Raw genomic sequence first — 14,819 nt, forward strand, 5'->3', positions numbered from 1 at the left:
GGTGATGAGGACTTCTGGGGCACCATGTCGCAGCAGGATGTTCTCCACGAAAAATTTCGCCACTTCGGCTGCGCTGCCTTTTGGTAGAGCTTGAGTTTCAGCAAAACGGGTGAGATAGTCCGTCGCCACGACGATCCACTTATTCCCGGATGTTGATATCGGAAACGGCCCTAACAAATCCATCCCAATCTGCTGGAATGGTCGGCGAGGAGGTTCGATCGGCTGTAGTAATCCTGCTGGCCTTGTCGGTGGTGTCTTGCGTCGTTGACAGTCTCGGCATGTCTTGACGTAACGGGCGACGTCGGCGGTAAGACGCGGCCAGTAATACCTTTCCTGTATTCTCGACAGCGTCCGGGAGAATCCGAGGTGCCCAGCGGTTGGATCGTCGTGTAGGGCGTGCAGTATTTCTGGACGCAGCGCTGACGGTACAACAAGAAGGTAGCTGGCGCGGACTGGTGAGAAGTTCTTCTTCACGAGCAGGTTGTTTTGTAGCGTGAACGAAGACAACCCGCGCTTAAATGCCCTAGGGACAACGTCGGTGTTCCCTTCCAAATACTCGACGAGGCCTTTTAGCTCCGGGTCGGCTCGTTGCTGTTTAGTGAAGTCTTCCGCGCTTATTATCCCAAGGAAGGCGTCGTCGTCCTCGTCGTCTTGCTGCGGGGGATCGATGGGGGCGCGCGATAAGCAGTCGGCGTCGGAGTGTTTTCTTCCGGACTTGTATATTACCGTGACGTCATATTCTTGTAGTCTGAGGCTCCACCGCGCCAGCCGTCCTGAAGGGTCCTTTAAGTTAGCTAGCCAACACAGTGCGTGATGGTCACTGACGACTTTGAATGGCCTGCCATAGAGGTAAGGGCGGAATTTAGCTGTAGCCCAAATGATGGCGAGGCATTCCTTTTCAGTCGTAGAATAGTTGCTTTCCGCTTTTGACAGCGACCGGCTAGCATACGATATCGCCCTTTCAAGTCCTTCTTTCCTCTGGACTAGGACGGCACCGAGGCCTAGGCTACTGGCGTCAGTGTGGATTTCGGTATCGGCGTCCTCGTCGAAGTGTGCAAGTACCGGCGGCGACTGCATGCGTCGTTTGAGTCCTTGAAATGCCTTGGCCTGAGGCGTTTCCCACTTGAACGCGACATCACATTTGGTTAGATGTGTTAGCGGCTCCGCGATGCGTGAAAAGTCCTTGACAAAGCGCCTATAGTAGGCACACATGCCAAGGAATCTGCGCACTGCCTTCTTGTCGGTTGGCTGCGGGAACTTTGCGATGGCAGCTGTCTTCTGTGGGTCGGGGCGTAGTCCTGATTTGCTGATCACGTGGCCTAGGAACAAAAGCTCATCGTAAGCGAAACGGCACTTTTCCGGCTCCAGAGTGAGCCCTGATGACTTGATGGCTTCTAACACTGTCGCAAGCCGCCTAAGGTGATCGTCGAAATTTCCGGCGAAGACAACGACGTCATCCAGGTAAACAAGGCACGTCTGCCACTTCAGTCCGGCTAACACCGTGTCCATGACGCGCTGAAACGTTGCAGGCGCCGAGCACAGTCCGAATGGCATGACCTTGAACTCGTAGAGGCCGTCTGGCGTGATGAAGGAAGTCTTTTCGCGATCTCTCTCGTCGACTTCTATTTGCCAGTAGCCGGACTTGAGGTCCATCGACGAGAAGTATTTGGCGTTACAGAGCCGATCCAATGCGTCGTCTATCCTTGGAAGGGGGTACACATCCTTCTTCGTGATCTTGTTCAGTCGACGATAATCGACGCAGAAGCGTAGGGTTCCGGCCTTTTTCTTTACCAGGACTACAGCAGAGGCCCACGGGCTTTTGGACGGCTGGATGATGTCGTCGAGCAGCATTTCGTCGACTTGTTGCCTAATAGTTTCACGTTCTCGCGTCGAAACTCGGTAAGGGCTCTGGCTGAGTGGTCGAGCGCTCTCTTCGGTTATTATGCGATGCTTTGCAACTGGTGTTTGTTGAATCCTCGATGACGTCGAAAAGCAGTCTTTGTATCGTCTGAGAAGACTTCTGATCTGTTGCTGCTTACTCATAGGAAGACTTGGATTCACGACGAAGCCTGGTTCGGGGATAATGCTCATCGGGGTAGATGCGGCTGAATCCGAGAGGACAAAGGCATTGCTGGTTTCCACCATTTCCTCGATGTATGCGATTGTCGTGCCCTTGTTGATGTGCTTGAACTCTTGGCTGAAGTTGGTAAGCATAACTTCCACTTGCCCTCCGTGGAGTCGAGCGATCCCTCTTGCGACGCAAATTTCACGGTCGAGCAGTAGATGTTGGTCGCCCTCGATGACGCCTTCTACGTCAGCGGGTGTTTCAGTGCCGACGGAAATAATAATGCTGGAACGCGGCGGGATGCTCACTTGATCTTCGAGCACACTCAAGGCGTGGTGACTGCGACAGCTCTCCGGCGGTATCGCTTTATCTTGTGACAGCGTTATCGATTTCGACTTCAGGTCGATGACTGCGCCATGTTGATTCAGGAAGTCCATGCCGAGAATGACTTCTCGTGAACACTGTTGGAGGATAACGAAGGTGGCAGGGTAAGTCCGGTCATGAATGGTAATTCTTGCCGTGCAGATTCCAGTCGGCGTAATGAGGTGTCCTCCAGCGGTCCGAATTTGGGGGCCCTCCCATGCAGCCTTTACCTTCTTCAACTGGGCGGCGATGTGTCCACTCATTACGGAGTAATCGGCCCCTGTGTCGACTAAGGCAGTGACTGCGTGGCCGTCGAGAAGCACGTCGAGGTCGGTGGTTCTTTGTCTGGCGTTGCAGTTAGGTCGTGGCGTCGGATCACGGCTGCGTCGTGTTGAACTGAAGTTGGAACGTCGCGTCGTGAAGTCGTCGTTCGTCGGTGTAGTCTTGCCTTCCTGACTTCGTCGGGACGGCGGCGTGTCATGGTTATGCCGTCGAGATCGTTTCTTCGTCGTCTTCGTCGGCGGCGGAGGATCTTCGTCAGTTCGACGAACAGCAACCGCACCTCCATCGGTTCCTGCTTTTAGTTTTCCGGATATGGGCTCGCTGACCGGCCCAGGGCTGGGCCAGTGTATGGTCGGCGCTGCGGCGACAGGTAGCGGCCTGGTGATGGCGAACGCGATGGTCGTCGAGTGCTTCACTGAGTAGCGGCGAGGTAGTCGGCGATGTCACGAGGTCGTTCACCTTCCCGCGGGCGCTGTGCGTTGACGGCGAAGCCTCGCAATCCCAGGTCGCGGTATGGGCATCGGCGGTACACATGGCCGGCTTCGCCGCAGTGGTAGCAGAGCGGGCGGTGGTCGGGGGCGCGCCAAATGTCCGTCTTCCTCGCGTAGGTGCGCTGGGCGACGGGTGGGTGTGCTGGCGGCGGCGGCGGTGGACGACGGAATTGCGTCGTTGCAGGGCCCTGGCGTGGTCGCGGAGGGGGACCTGGACGGCGTGCGACGGCGGCGTATGTCATCGCTTCTGGCTGGGGCTGCGGTAATTGTGGTTGCAGTTCAGGAACTCCTAGCGATCGGTGCACCTCTTCTTTCACGATGTCGGCGATCGAGGCCACTTGAGGCTGCGACGATGGCAAGACCTTGCGCAGTTCTTCGCGCACAATGGCCCTGATGGTCTCGCATAGATCGTCCGTAGCCAGTGATTGAATTCCGGAGTAGCTTGTTGGTTTGGTGCGTCGGTCGTATTGCCGGTTCCGCAATTCCAGTGTCTTCTCGATGCTCGTCGCCTCACGAAGAAACTCGTCGACGGTCTTCGGTGGGCTTCTTACCATACCGGCGAAAAGTTCCTCTTTTACACCACGCATTAGTAGACGTACTTTCTTCTTCTCGGACATTTCGGGCTCGGCGTGGCGGAACAGATGGCTCATTTCCTCAGTGAAGATCGCGATCGTCTCATTCGGCAGCTGCGCTCTTGTCTCCAGTAGAGCTTGGGCTCGCTATTTTCGGACGACGCTTTGAAATGTTTGCAGGAAGCCGCTTCGGAGGCGGTCCCACGTCGTCAAGGTGGCTTCTCGATTCTCGAACCACGTCTTGGCGGCGTCCTCCAATGCGAAATAGACATGTCGTAGCTTGTCGTCGCTTGCCCAGTTGTTAAACGTAGCGACCCTCTCATACGTTTCCAGCCAGGTTTCCGGGTCCTCAAATGTGGAACCGCGGAACGTCGGTGGTTCCCTGGGCTGCTGCAACACGATGGGGGACGCTGGGGCTACCATTGGGGTTGCCTTGGCCACAATCTTCTTGGTCTTCTCAGGTAGAAGTCCGTGCTCCGGGGGCAGCTGTTGAAGACGGCGGCTTGCTCGGTGGTCCGGGACTACGTTGGTGTTCTGTTTGCGGTCTGGGCTGGGATCACGGCTTGTCGGGGGCGTCCCGTACATGAACGAAAAGCACCTCCACCAGATGTCACGTGGGAGTGACGGTGAAGAAAGAAGCAGTACGGTGGAATACAAAACTAGCTTTTATTGGGCGAACCTGTGCCCACAAAACAGGCTACACTTATAGCACAACGATAGCGGCGAACACGGTCGGCGATCGTCGGAAATCTCATCAGCGGGTCAAGCGCGTCGGCTTTTATAGAGCAGTCGTCGAATGTTCCAGACTAATCGTTCGGACCCGCGTGCCTTCCACAATGTTCTACACCATTCGCGTTACGCGATGGAATCAGATAACACAAGGTTCGGCGACAACAGACAGCCGGGTAGAAGCATCGATAACTTTCCAGAAACGTCGGATACATGCAGGCGCGTCCCTCGCTGTGCGATTACATTTGTTAAGCGGCGAAACGTGGTCGCCCGATAAAGATAAGTACACGTGTCAATAGTGATAAAGCCTAAAACCGTATGTTGCGAGAAATACGGAAACGCTACCTGAAATAGTGAACATGGCTAATCTGTGGCCGGATGTAAACGGATCCACGCAAGACGCGCCGGTACCAGCTCCGAACATGCAGAAATCAACATAGGCCAATTTGAACGTGTGTGGCGAGAAATGAGTTTTACGACGGGGAGCTATATCTTGTCAGTTACCGGTGTTTTGAAGGTGTCCACGGATGTTTTTTTAACTATAACTGATCATCCATCTTACACTACTGCTATAGGACGTTCCACAGGTGCCTCAATGACAAGACAGGGAAACAAAGGGAAAGAAACAATGTTTCTGGAAGAATCAAGGTATAGGAATTCCTCATAATAAGATGCAGCAATCGAGATTGACGAAGCGTAGAATAGCCAGCAAGGCCAGTATCTCGGCCGACAGAACAATAAGGTGAAACGAGAGTTTGCATTTCTCGGGTGTGCGCTGTAACAGACAACGGCACCGTAATTGAGGCGTCCAGAAGGCCCGAAGGACGAAGCAATGGCACCTCGCATATGCATTGGACGGAATTGGGCCATGAAATATAAAAGGACCACTGCAAGGAAACGAAAGCCAAACAGTACCTGTGAACGCAATAGAAGCCTTGAAACCAATCAACAGAGCCCAGAGCCTTCCGCAGCAGAAACGAACATCACATGGGAACTTTTGGCGCTATCTTGAAGGCTGATGCTTCTATCGAGTTCGCCGAGTGGTAATGACGCCTAAACCTTGAGTTGTAAGTAACACTAATACTGATTCTTCGGGGGAACAGCACACGCTGAAACAGCACAGGTGGAAGGATAAATCAAGCGCAAGTCCAGTAATTTATAAAGTCACATAAATTGGACTATGCAAGAACGCTAACAGAACACGGCTCGAAAGGCGGGTCATAGACGTCAGCGTAGTGTACACGCTACTGTTCACGAGCATCGCATGCTAGGTGGTGCTTCAGACTTACATAGCACAAACAGGAGAGTGTTTCAGAGACCGAGCTCGTCAGCACAGCAGTAACGTAAAGAAGGTCTATGGGAGTCATTTAGCAGGACATTGCAACAAGTGTCCCTGCACTCTCATATTTAAAAAACAAATTCATAAGGAAGGGAAGAGGTAAAAGGGAAAGGGAAATACAGGCATATTACATTAGAAAGGAAGGAGGTAACGTTGTAAGCGCTCCCTCACTTGCTTTGTCGGAAAAAGCTTTTTTGCATGATGTTGCTGATTTTGCAGACGTATTTGCGACTCATGTACGCATGCCTATGCTGGAAAAGACATAAAGTGGCTAGAGAATGTCAAATAAACTTGCAGTTGGCAGTCAGCGCTTGTCCGTGGTATTGCTTTCTTCGTGTCCTCGTCTTACTAGCGCTGATCTAAATATGAAGCTACTAGCCCTCATCAAGATCTTACTGGCACGCTTTCACTGCTCTTAAATATTGAAGAAAAGAAAAAATAGTGGCGCCGACAAAATACCAATGAGCTTCTTAAAGCGATATACTGACTCGGTAAGCCTATATCTCTATATATACAAGGCATCCTGACTATCATGCACAAAGATTTAAAAACATGCAAATCCCACGTAGGTGGACAGAACCAGGGTAATGTTGTTTACCGTCTCTTGGAGATACTCAGGGTGTCTTTTGCATCCCGCCTAATGGCACAATTTGTCTTAATTAATTAATAAACTTCTCAAATATTTTAATTAGATGAAAAGATTGTAGAGTAACATGAAAAACTCCCAATACAACTTCATGTTGCTCAATACGTTCCACATAAAGTGTTTTTCCGAGCGTGAAGGAAGCCCACGAATGCATGCCAAAGTGCTGCGCGACTGGCCGCTCGAGGCACTTTGGGTGTATTCGCAGGCTTCTTTAAAATTAAAATAAATTATGGAGTTCTCTGTCCAGAACCGTGCGCCGTAGTGGGGGACTCCGGAAATTTGGAACTTCTGCGTTTCTTTAAGGTGCACAAGTCTAAGTACAGGGGTGTTTTCACACTTCTCCCCTATCGAAATGCGGCCGTCGTGGCCGGGATACAATCGACTTCTTTCGCACTCAGAAAAACACATTTATGTAGCAAGTATTTAGCAACAGAAAGCTGAATCGGTAGTTTTTCATGTTACTCTACAATTTTCTTATTGACACTTTTCATCTAATTACAATATTTGGGAAGTTCATCATGAATTAGGACAAATTGTGCAATTAGGCGGAATGTAAAAATAGTCTGATTTTATCCAAGCGACGGCAAACAGCGTTACCTTGGTTCTGCCCAGCTACCTGTCATTCGTATATTTTAAAATCTTGGTGCATGATAGTTGGGACACCCGGTATATCTCATATTCATGAAATAATTGTCGATTGCCGCTTTCCCGAGGAATGAGAAATTTGCCAAGGTGATACCGGTGAACAAGCCCGGTGACACATGCGTCATTGTACATTCCAGTAAAATGGTTAGTGTTCACGTACAGCATTATTCGCTTATCGCGTCAAAACTGATTAGGCACATGTGTCTTGCTATTGATCGTGCGTCTGTGGCTAAGCAGTTATTTACGCTATGTTACATTTCGTGCCGTTTGTAATTGCGCCAAGGTATCGTGTTGTAGTGGTTTCACTGTGTGGCGAGTTATATGCTATTGTGGTAATTTAGGAAACTAGTGCCTGTAATAAAAATCTGGATGTATTAAAGAAATAAAATGCTACATATTTTAGTAGGATTTCATGATTGCCTATTAGACGTGCGTGCTGGTTCCCTGAAGCTTTTAAACCTTTAAACCATAGCACTTCAAGAATGAATTATTTCAAGTTGTAGACACGTTGATACAAGCAAAGAGAAGACATGTCAAAACTTACTTTGTGTATCCTGCACAGGTGGGAACTGCTCTCACGCACTACGCCGCCACTTTAGCCACCTGTCAATTTAAATAGCGCTAAAACTAGCACTTCTTGTAGTACTTTATCTCTGAATATAAAACAGTTGACATATTATGACTACGCTCTAAATTTTTAATTCTGTTATAATTCTTTCCAATCGTCTGTATATTATTCTTCTACTGAGCATTGGACCACAATAGTTTGCAGGGCGTGGAGGTCACAAGAGCGCTCTTGTTGTGTTATTTTCTTTGTGCTAGTCTTTGGCGCTGTTGGACGTTCGCGGCAATGAAATGTAATTTCTTGTGGAAATTTAGCGTGAGGTAATTTTCTTTTGGGAAGGGATAATGAATTTGTCATGATCATACTCTTTTTAAGTAGGAAGTTGCACATTGTAATTTGGTGTCTGAATTATATGCATGAACGTTGTTTTACATGCATGCATGAACGTTCTTTTAATTTATTTGTGTACATTATATGTAATAGAATCATGCTGGCGCGGAGAAACTGCCAGTTATATCGTGGATAGCCAATTTAGGCATCCTACCCTTCACCTACACAGCAATTTTTAGTGATATATATGGAACCGAAATAAGCTGGTCTGTTTACATGCTGTCAAAATAACCATCAATTATTCTTTTGTGCCTCTGAAACTCGCTGCTACGTATCGGGGCCCGCATTCAACTTACTGCAAGCCGGCCTCCCAAGCGGCAAAAACACTGTCTCCTAGGCTCGCCCACAGTGTGCCAGGAATAAAGTGTACGTTTTGTGCAGAATCATTCTCACTAATCGTCCCTCTTGGACCACTGCTGTAAATAACCTATTGGTAGACGAAGTTGGCTTACAACATCTCTTTAGTGACTTTTCCAGTGTGTTTAGACAGTTATAATATGTAATGATTGCCTTGTCTTCTTCCAGAAATGTGTGCAAACATTTATGCGTTATTCCTGTTCACAGGCCCAGCAACACCTATATGCCGACAACCTATAAGAGAAGCTACAGGAATGTGCTCCAAAGGGGACGTTAGAGCAACCTGGGGATTTAATATATCAGATGGAAAGTGTATAAAGTATTGGTACTCGCCTTGCATCAGAACGGCCAATCATTTTTCAACAGTAAAAAAGTGTTTGGAAACCTGTAACCGTAAGTCATTAACCCTTTGTTATGAGCTTAAACCGAATGGATGAGTACAATATGGGAACGAATGCAAAATAGCCGGTAATCATTAGTTGCAATGCCGGGTTCTTGGTATGATAGTAACTATTAAATAGCGCAAGCAAGAGCACGGACTTAGGAACAAAGAAAAAGGGTGAAGGAGATTCAACCTCTAGTTGAAGTCGATGCAAGACCATTGTCCTGTGCATCAACTTCAACTATATATATATATATATATATATATCCTGCACTTTCTATTTTCTAGAAGCCTCTCCGGCTTTTCATTTCTGGCTATCAGCTGGCTGCTGGAATGCGCTGCCCGATGTTCGATCCTCTCGGGTTGCTCCGCACAACGCGCGGCGGACTTCCACCGCGCGTTCATTTTTGGTTTCATTTTCGTGGTGGCTTGACGGTTCTGGCTACTCGCGGGCTGCCAGAAGCAGCTATGACTATTTTGTTCCCGCAGCTTTGTCAAAGTTCGCTGGCTAGCAGATGCCACAACGAGGCGATGAGCTTTCGCCACCATCTTTGCCGGAGCTCTGCGTTATTTAATGCGGGCGCTCGGGGACTTATATGCTCCTAAGCCAACTCGCAAAGGTAACACCGTTCAATTCTGACGTTATCTTCTGCAGCTTGCTCCGCCTTGTGAGGTGGTGCGATATGACAGGCGGCGAACAATTGACGTTTGCTATCATTTCCCGTTCCGCGAAGCTTCCTTCCGTGAATAGTGCGTGGGGCACTCACATGCGTTGTTAAATACGGCGAGCGAAGAGTTTGGTGACGTTGCTAGACACAAAAAAATCATCCGCTGTCACATATGCATTCCCAATGCTTTTGTGTGAGAAGGCTCGGAGTTCTGACCCAATGGCATCGCACCGCGTACCATTGAACTTCGAGCAACCTGCGCATGTGTGCACGAAAAGTGTGGGCGTATGGTTTATCCGGTTGACGTCCCCCTAGGTGCGCGCGCCGGTTGACGAGTGACTGAAACCTTGACAGCTAGAGAACCCCACTCCGCTGCCGCTCTCAGTAAGTTCATCTCTGGAGCAGTCACCATCGAAGAACCACAAGGGAAACTGGTGGTCACTATGACCAGGGCTGACATCACGTGCGGGAGATTGGACGACATGCTGGGGGACCCGACGAAGGAAAGGTCTTAGTAGCATGCATCACTAAAGCAAAAGACAACATATTCTTCACCTGTCCTGCATGGAATATCCCGTTCATCTGAAGAGCGACTTGAACGATCAATAACTAGGAGCCTCGGAGTATAATTAGGCGTTCCTCGAGCAACCTCATGTTCCTTATTAATTGCAGAGGCACGTCATGCTCCTATTTTCTATTATGAGAACGGTCGAAACCTGTCGACACTACTTTTGCATTTCAGTGCAGCACAAAAGGCGCCTGCTAGCAAGTGCACTAATTCACAGAGCCAGGGCGAAGATCGATTCGGCGATTAAGGAGCACAAAAATCTACTACCACATCACGAATTCTGGAACTCCGATATCTCCGACGTTCCACACAAAAATTGAACTTTCGTATGAAGGAATTATAACGAGACATATTTAAGGAAGCAGCACAACTAGCCTTATACAAGATATACTTTCTATACCCTAGTTATATTGAAGCGTATACAGATGATTCTTGTCAAAGAAATTCTTTTACAGCTGCCTTTGTCATTCCAGAATGGAACCGTATACAGACGTTTAAACTGTCTCACGTGACATCACAGACTACAGCAGAGCTTTTTTTTGCAATATTAGCTGTGCTACGACAGATAAGTTCAGTGAAAAAAAGAAAAGAATGAGTCATCCTTTGTGACTCGGAGGCGGTTTTGTCGTCACTTCACGGTGACATCAGCAATTTACAAGACATGTCGTTAGCTTACGAGACACTAAAGGAACTCACAAAAGCAAGTGAACAGAATCGCACAATAATGTACTAATGGGTACCTGGCCACGGCAATATCTCTGCGAATGTACCAGCGCACAAGGCAGCTCGACAAGCGCATGTTAAAAGGCCGCTAACTAGGTCTGGTCATTTTGAGTTGAAAAGCGTAGAGAATGCAATGTGCGATAACGATCATGTCTGCAAAGTATTACGTCGATACGCGCCGCGGAAAGATCTAAAATTTCAAACCGAACGCCGTTTTTCCTTCTCCTCACGGCTGCCGCATTCTAAGCCGAAGGGTGAGGTACACGTGCAAGCGCGTCTACGTAAGCGTGTTTGCCCTGTGACGTCGTTTGTAGTGACATGTGAGTGCGAGAATTATTCAACGCAACATCTGTTATTTGTTGAATATGCTGCTTGAATTGCCGAATTAAAGCTTAGAGAAATAATAAAACACGAACCGAATGTCTGCGTGTGTGTTTTTAGTTCGCACCGCAGCAAAAGATTCCGTTTCCGTTTCGTGTGCTTGTTCCCACGTCGCGCAGTCGCACGCGCAGACACCGAAACTATGTCATTTTCTACCGTGTTCAAGCTCACGATCATGCTTAGTGATGCGCTTGCCTCAATATTCGTGTAGCACTCGCTCATACCGCTAGTCAGGTGTCCTCACGCACAGCGAGCAAAATCGTGCGCTGCGCGAAACGAGACAATCACAACAGGTCGCGCGTGACGCCGTCAGCGGAAGAATGAAGGCACTGGCACTGCATCGTAACTGCCTTACGATCGGGTCACGATTGTTTATTTATGCATTTATTTATTTATTTATTTATTTATTTATTTATCTATGATGCCCTCAGGGCCAAATGCATTACAGAGGGTAGTGGTGTTAATACACAACCAAACGTAAAAGAAGAATACAATATTCGCTCATGATACAATGTTATCTATATCATTGGAAAAAAATACATAAAATGGCACAATAACACGAAAAACCAACATTACAAAGACCCTGTTTATACACTGTTAGCAAGAAAATTTCGGAAGTGTTGGTTATCACTGATAGATACAGCATCAGAAGAAAGGTGATTCCAATCGCGACTAGTCCTGGACAAAAAAGAGTGAACGTAATGCTTAGTGTTGCAAATATCAATTCCAACTTTGTGGCTGTGGTCGATGCGATGGGAACGGTAATGTGGCCTAGAGATAAACTAGTCGCGCAGAACATGATGATAATACAAGTTAAGGAAAAGGGTTAGTCGGGAAATTTGGCGTCGCGCAGACAGGGATGAGAGAGCAAGCTTAGGCTTCATAGCAGTAACACTAGCGGTTTGATTGTAGTTACACAGAATTAACGTAACCAGTTATATTGAACCAGTTTTAGTGCCGTTACAAGGCTATCCTGACTTGGATCTCATATCGAGCATGCGTATTCTAGCTTGGAACATATTAGAGTTTTATACAGTAATAGTTTAAGTGACGATGGCGCTCTAAGGAAGTTACGACGTAAGTAACCTAACATGCGGTTTGCGTTGATAATTATATGTTCGGCGTGAAGGTTCCAGGTTAAGTTAGTGGTAATGTTAACGCCAAGGTATTTGCACGAGGTGACTCATTCTAATTGAACGCTGTTAAGGAAAAAGGAGATGCGGAGGCGAGAAATATGCATTGTTTTACATTTGTTAGTGTTAAGTTCCATTAACCATGCTTTGGACCAGGTAGCAACAGCATCAAGATCGGACTGTAAGAGGGTAGTGTCATTAACAGTTCTTATTTCGCGAAAAATTACACAGTCGTCAGCAAATAAAAGAACGTTAGATTTTAAGCGAGGCGCCAAGTCATTGATATAGATAAGAAACAAAAGCGCTGCGATGCCCGCGGAATGCCTGAAGAAACGTGGCTAAAATAAGAGCGGCAATGATTCGCGACAACAAACTGTGAACGATATGTAAGAAAAAACTCAATACATTTTAACAAAAATGTGTCTAAATTTAGTTGATTTAGTTTATAAAGCAGTAATCTTGTGAGACCTTGTCAAACGCTTTTGAAAAATCTAAGAATATGCAAACGGTATGCGATGATCGATCTAAGATTTGGTGCAATGTGTGAGTAAAACATATAAGTTGCGTTTCGCATGCATATGATTTGCGAAAGCCGTGTTAAGCCACGCTAAAAAATGAGTTTCATTCCAGCAAGTTAACCAAGTTACTGTAGATTACGTGTTCTAGTATTTTGCAACAGTCCCTGGTCAGAAAAATAAGGCGATAATTACAGGGAACGTTCTTATTGCCTAATTTAAAGATTGGAATCACCTTCCCTATTTTCCATTTTTGAGGGAGCGTACCCGTGTCCAAAGATTGTTGGAATAGTTTTCTTAATATAATAGAGCAGTAGACGCTAGTGTTCTTCAAAAATTTGGTGTTAATACTGTCGAAGCCGGGAGATGAGTTACTTAACCCTTCGATAAGCTTAGAGACACCAGATAAGTCGATTCGTACTAAAGGCATAGCTACGTAATTGAACGCTTGTATCGGGGGTAATTCATTTGAAGGAGCAAAGGAAAATTCTGTACAAATGTTTGATCAAGAAAGGTCGCACAAAGACTGTTGGGTACGGGTTCGTCAGAAGAACCATGTAAGGTGATAGCGTCGTGAGGCCGAGGGTTAATGGTGCGCCAAAATTTATTTTCATTAGAAGCAACCATCGACAGAAACACAGGAGATAAAAAGTTTTCTCTGGCGTCTCTGATGGCTGCAAGCTAAGCGTCAGATGCAGTCTTGTGCGCATCCCAACTTAGAATGTGAGAGCGCGGCTGCGCGATAAAGACGTTTCTTTTTTTGTTTCATAGCCGTTTCAAATGGATGTTATACAATGGTGCCTGCGAATGGGTGGTGATGACTCGCTTTGGAATGTAATTCCAAAGCGAGTCATCATCACCGCGCCGCGCGAGCGAATCTACCTTGCGATGACGGTGCAAGGTGCACCACGCGCACCGCTGTTCTCGCCGACAGCGCTTGTGGTTTCGGCGATCTGTGCGACAAGACTCGGCGTAAACTGCAATATTTTAGTTTCATTTTTGTTTTTTATTTTCTCCGTTTCAAACGTAAGAACCAGAACAGAAGCAAAATTATCTCACTAGAGGAGGATCGCACAGTGCGGCGAAACCGGATGTGCGCGCCTGTCAATGGGGATGACTGGACGGCGCACACTATATCTTCACTTATGCTTGGGCCACGCGCTCCGCTCTTCAATTTTCATTTGACGGTGATAGTACGCTGCCGCCGTCGCCATGCCAAGACCACCGCCTGAAGTTGCGCACAAATTCCCACAAGCGGCTTCTACGCCTCGCCTTCTCCAGCTGCGAACTACTTGCCCAGAAGCGGCTTCTGCGCGCCTCCGCAGCCCCTACGCCCAGCCCAGAACTGTGCACCGCTAGCTAGGTCCTACAATCGGCCGATCTGCTTCGCGTGTGGCTTTGCTGGCCACGTGGCACGGTTCTGCCGCCGCCGCGGTTGGTATCCTCCCGATACTGCGAGATCTCAAGGGTATGCTCCTGACTCCTAGTCCCGCTATTCGCCACCAGTTCTGCACTTCGCTCCTTCATCTCCTGTTCCCCGTAGCCTAAACACTCGTCGGTCTCCATCTCTCCGTCGACGTTCTCTCACCCCCATCGTCCGCCGCCCTCCAGCTGTGGAGGAAAACTAAAAGGCGCAGTTCCGGAGGCACTGACTGTTATCTCTTCGAACTGCTCCAGCCCTCGTTTATTCCCTACGATCGTCATTGAAGATTTTGCCGAAGGTATCGCCGTTCACGCGCTTGTCGACACGGGTGCCGCAGTGTCCGTGATTGCTGGCCAGCTTCGCCATGCGCTCCAAAAAGTTTTTGGAGCGCCCGCCGTTTTCTGTCAGTTCGTTACGCACAGCAAGCGCTGAGCCAATTGAGCCCTTAGGAACATGTACCGTCCGTGTCGCCATACAAGACAGCTTACACCACATTGAGTTTGTTGTTGTTCACCGCTGCTCTCATGCCATAATTCTAGGATGGGACTTCCTCTCATCTCATCACGGTGTTATTGATTGTGC

At 48.0% G+C, this 14,819-nt stretch overlaps 1 protein-coding gene and 1 long non-coding RNA gene across 2 annotated transcripts in view; one reads left to right on the plus strand and one right to left on the minus strand.

The window, feature by feature from the left end:
• The window catches only part of LOC142588365 (uncharacterized), a 198,391-nt gene that overhangs the window by 53,808 nt on the left and 129,764 nt on the right, over positions 1–14,819 (minus strand). The window lies entirely within an intron of this gene.
• The window catches only part of LOC142588369 (uncharacterized), a 45,444-nt gene that overhangs the window by 25,499 nt on the left and 5,126 nt on the right, over positions 1–14,819 (plus strand). The window contains exon 3 of the long non-coding RNA XR_012829706.1: positions 8,652–8,837. This is a non-coding gene — a long non-coding RNA (uncharacterized LOC142588369). The remainder of the gene's footprint in view (positions 1–8,651; positions 8,838–14,819) is intronic.

The sequence above is a fragment of the Dermacentor variabilis genome, chromosome 7 (assembly GCF_050947875.1).
Source record: "Dermacentor variabilis isolate Ectoservices chromosome 7, ASM5094787v1, whole genome shotgun sequence".
Classification (NCBI taxonomy): Eukaryota; Metazoa; Arthropoda; class Arachnida; order Ixodida; family Ixodidae; genus Dermacentor; species Dermacentor variabilis.